This window comes from Bubalus bubalis, chromosome 23 (assembly GCF_019923935.1).
Source record: "Bubalus bubalis isolate 160015118507 breed Murrah chromosome 23, NDDB_SH_1, whole genome shotgun sequence".
In the NCBI taxonomy this organism is placed as follows: domain Eukaryota; kingdom Metazoa; phylum Chordata; class Mammalia; order Artiodactyla; family Bovidae; genus Bubalus; species Bubalus bubalis.
In genome coordinates, this window is record NC_059179.1 from 9,464,920 (window position 1) to 9,469,964 (window position 5,045).

The following is a 5,045-nucleotide window of genomic DNA, read 5'->3' on the forward strand; positions in this document are numbered from 1 at the left end:
GGTTCTGGAAGATGGGGGCTATATGGAATGATTGTGTGCATGTGTGTGTGCTCAGTCTCTCAGTCATAGCTGACTCATTGTGGCCCCATGAACCCCCTGGCCCACCAGGCTGCTCTGTCCATGGAATTTTCCAGGCAAGAAGACTGGAGGGGGTTGCCATTTCCTACTCCAAGGGATCTTCCCAATCCAGGGATTTATTGGCAGGTATTTATTGAAGTTCTATCTCTGTGTCAGCCACTGGGATTACAGCAATGTACAAAACTGATAAAAATCCCTGCCCTCATAGAGCTTAAGTTCGAAGTGTGGTAAATGTTATAGAGGTAAATGCAGACTGTTACAAGAACCCATTCAACATAAACCCAATAGTTGTCTAACCATTTGTTCAGTTATCTCTAGGAAAGGGCTAGGAAACTGACTTCCGCTGTTTCCTCAGGAGTGAGTTCAGGCGGTAGTAGACTAGAGAGCCTGTGAATGATGGAGTAGGGTTTTGTTTATGCCTGAAGACCCTGTACCTGGCAATTATATTTTTTGCAATGTGTAACCACCACATTGATGAGGTGCACTTAAGTTAGTTTAGGATGTCTCTTGCACAAACCTAGACTGGAATACATACAGGAATGTGCCGGCATTGCCTATATGGATGTATGTATGCTTCAAAATGGAAAAAAAGATAGAAACTTTTTTAGCATAATGATGTATAGAAAATATATACGACAACAAGGGAGTTGATCCTTGAGAAAACTGGCACAGTTTACTGATATGTTTTGTTGTAGTCAGGGATAATTATTAGGAAACATTTAATGAGCACTTATTCTATGTGGGCACTGTTTTAAGCCCTCTACATGTTCTAGTACAGGTGTGGGATATCTATGTGTGAATGTGAATACTAGGTGTAAATAATCTAACCTCATGTATTCTTTTAATTAATGTTTTAAAAACCATAGAGATACAGATATTGAATAACAAAATGGGAAAAGATGACTTCTAAACGAAAGAGATGAGATGAATCTTATAGAGGATATCATTGAAGCTGAAACAACTGAAAGCAACATAGCTTAAAAAAGCTAAGAACTGTTTTCATTAGAAAACATTAGAAAACATGACTGCATTCTAGGAAATTCTTGCCCCAGAAAATAAAGTTACAAATAATTTTTTTGTTTGCTTTAAGAATGTCCTGAAAATCTATAGATCTGAACAAAAGACTACTCATACAGCCTTCATCAGTGTAAATAGCTCCCTTTCCAAAACAAGGGATCACTCAAATGACTATTCAAATGGCTTTACCCTTCAAGTATGGCTTCAAAATCCTTGCCTCACATTATCAACAATCGTACCATTTGCCTATCCTGACGTTTGCCCTATCCAATCAGACCCACTACCTCACATTGAAAGACATACTCTAAAATTAGTCAAGAGGATCAAAAATATCCACTTTGGCAGCTACTTTGAACTGAAGTCACTTACATAGCAAAGGACACTTGCAGATGTAATTAAGGTTACAGACCTGGGGAAATTACCCTGGATTATCTTGGTGGGCCCAATCTAATCACAGGTGTCCTCTGTCTACGGTCAGAGGGAGATGTAAAAATTGAAGAAGGGTCAAGAGAAATGAAACTTTGCTGGCTTTAAAGACAGAGGAGGGACTTCCCTGGTGGTTCAGTGGTTAAGACTTCATCTTCCAATGCAAGGGGTGTGGGTTCGATCTCTGGTCAGGGAGCTAAGATTCCACATCCCTCGGGGCCAAAAAACCAAAACATAAAGCAGAAGCTATATTGCAACAAACTCAATAAAGACTTTAAAAATACTTCAAATTAAAAAAAAACTATTAAAAAAAGAGACAGAGGAAAGAGACCACGAGCCAAAGAAATGTGGGCAATATCTAGAAGCTAGAAACACTGGGGAAACAGATTCTTCCCTAAATCCCCCAGAAAGAAACACAACTCTTTCAATACCTTGCTTTTAGTTCAGTGACGACCATGTTTGACCTCTGACCTATAAAACTATAAAATAATAAACTTGTGGATTTTTTTAGCTATAAAATTTGTGGTGATTTGTTATGGAAGCATAGAAAACTAATACATGGTATGATGTAAAAGTTCATCATTTTTGTGTATGGATATCCAATAGAACCAGCAGCACCATTCGTTAAGAAGACTATGCCTTCCCTATTGATTTACATATTTGTTGAAAATCAATTGATCTCATATATATGCCTATTTCTGGACTCTTCTTTACATTTCATTAATCTACATATGTATATATGCATAGTGTTACTATAATATTAGCATTGTAATATATAATAAGGATTTTCCTACTTATTAGAATTAACAGAAGCTAGGCATAATCTATTCTATTCATCTTTTTATATTACAACTATCATTTTTATACTTTGTATAAATTTTCCTTTGGGGTATCATTAGAAACTCATGGTCCTTTAAAAATTCAGTGAGTTCTAATTTAACATGATTATTATAATTTTTTATTATCAAATTGACTCAGCTTGGTTAAGGGAACATCCTTAAACTGGCCTGTTTTGCTTGTTTAGAGTTCCCTTTAATGATCCCAAGAACATCCTGACTTTCTTTAAAAAAAAAAAAAAAACTTTTCTGGATGCTTCTCATTTTTTTCCTGCTGCAGGACATGACATTAACTATCCTCAGAAACCTCAGTTTCCTCTAGAAGAGAATGACATTAGAGATCAAAGTACAGGCCCAGAGGTGGGTTTTATAAGCATGGTGGTAAGCAAAAGCGCTTCTTCTGTGGCTGTGCTGGATGACCACAGTAAAGATTGCTTTTTATGGCTCGCGTTGGTAGTTTCAGTTTAACACATTCTGTCATTGTACTTTACTTATTGTTGTATGGTTCCATCAATCACTAGGACTTTCCTCACACTGGCGCTTCTAACAAAACAAAACAAAACAAAATAAAAGCCAGAAGTAGGATACCATTTTTCATCTTATACACTGGAGATTAAGAAGACTGATGATGCTCAGTGTAGGCCAGAGGGAAGGGAAACAAGACATTCCCATCAACTGTTGGTGGTAGTATAAACCGGTATTACATTTTTAAAGAACAAGTTGGTAACATCTACTGATAGCGAAACACTTGTTGACTTAGAAATTCCATTTTTAGAAATTTTTCTTACATATAAACTCATATACAAGTATGTATGATTACTGCAACATTGCTTGACATAGTATATAACAGGAAACCATCTAATGTCATAATGAGAGGACTCATCAAATAAATTATGGTACAGCCATAAGATAAAATGCTATGGAACCACTAAAAAAAAAATGCATTTCCATGGAAAAATGCCTAAGATACATTTTTGGGTGAAAAAGTAAGCTAAAGAAAAGTTAGTTTAGTTTGATCCTCTGTGTGTGTATGTGTACATATACACATATATACACATACGGATCATATAGATATACATGTTTGCATTCTAATAGCAAATGTCGGGATATATAAGAAACAATGGTTTTACCTTTGGAAATTTGAATAGGGAAGATCAGAGAGAGGAAGACTTTTACTCCCTTTTTTATAATCTTTTGTAACAGATTAAATATAACACTTTAAAAAATACTGTCAAATTAAAACAGGGAATAGAAAAGAAGGTTGTGATTACAGTGTAGCAACTTTCTAACAAAGAATTAGCTGTTGAAAGATGCTTTGGAATCTTATTAAGCCTAGGTTGAAACATGAAGACCTATGACATTTATTTACTGGAGATGGAATCCATGGGAAAGAGCTATGATGGGAGAGCGTATATTATCACTGGCATGTGGAATAGCAATGCACCAATATTTCGGCACTTACTGAAGAAACTCCAAAAGATAAACGAGTATATATGACTGTGGCAAAGGACATGGTAGTCATGGAGGCAGGGGAGGCTATCTATTTTCAGCTGGAGACAGCTGTACATGTGTACCCTGCAAAAGAGTGTTTGTGGCATTTTAGGAGAAACCCTTTTACTTCTTCACAAGGTTGAAACAACCTGAGGGAAAAAGCCGTACCAGTGCAGGAAATACATGAGGTGGTAAGTTGACAGTGCAAGTCTGAGAAGGAGGAACCAATCACTCCTGTTGGTGGATGGGGTCCAGTGTCACCGTAAGAGGATGAAACAGAAGAGGAGAGTGATAATAAACTCTCAAGTGTAACAGGTGGAGTGTCTAAGGACGGTCCTGAGACGATCCTATATTCTTGGGGAGAATTGTTAGAAAGATGGTACAGTAACCTTGATGCATAACAGAAAGGGCTATCTGCCGTGGGAAAGAGTGGTGTTCCTGAAGCATTGAAGGAAGAGGTAATGATTAGCAGGCTGCCATGACAACCGGGCAATGCTGGATAGATATCAATTTCTTATCACAGTGAACTAAGCCCAGGAGAGTGATATTCATCATACATTTCTTGCATATAATTAAAGATACCAGAGGACATGGCCAGGAATTGCTCTACAAAATCTGCAAGGCCTACTCTATGATGAAGACATTCATCAAGAACAGTTTTTTCTTGCTGCTGTATCGCTGCTGCATATGCCAGAGGAACAGTATTCTGTGTTTTGGTGAAAATCAGGAACGACTATTTATGAGACTTCTACAAAAACAGCTTTGAAGACCATCACTGCAAATTCTATCAGAGAGACTGTCAAGGGCAGTCACTGGACCTGCACAATCACTTTTCTGATCTGAACCTGGAAGCTCATATGTATGAACTCCAGTGATTTCTGACTCCTTTTACTGTCAAGTTCCCACTCTGCATGGTCTTCTCTATCATTGACTTACTACTTTGTGAAGGATTGAACATAATCTTTCATGTAGCCTTGGCTCTCCTAAAGACCTAAAAGAGAGATTTTCTGTAAGCTGAATTTGAAGGTACTTAGAAGGAAATGGCAACCCACTCCAGTATTCTTGCCTGGAGAATCCCAGGGACGGGGGAGCCTGGTGGGCTGCCGTCTATGGGGTCACACAGAGTCGGATACGACTGAAGTGACTTAGCTTAGCTTAGCTTAGCTAAAAGTTCTTCAGAGCTCAGCTTTTTAGAGT

The 5,045-nt window shown here is 37.7% G+C and overlaps 1 pseudogene; it reads left to right on the plus strand.

Moving 5' to 3' along the window:
* The first annotated feature begins 3,596 nt into the window (after nt 1-3,596).
* LOC102406433 lies at nt 3,597-4,861 on the plus strand (annotated as a pseudogene).
* Nucleotides 4,862-5,045: the final 184 nt, after the last annotated feature.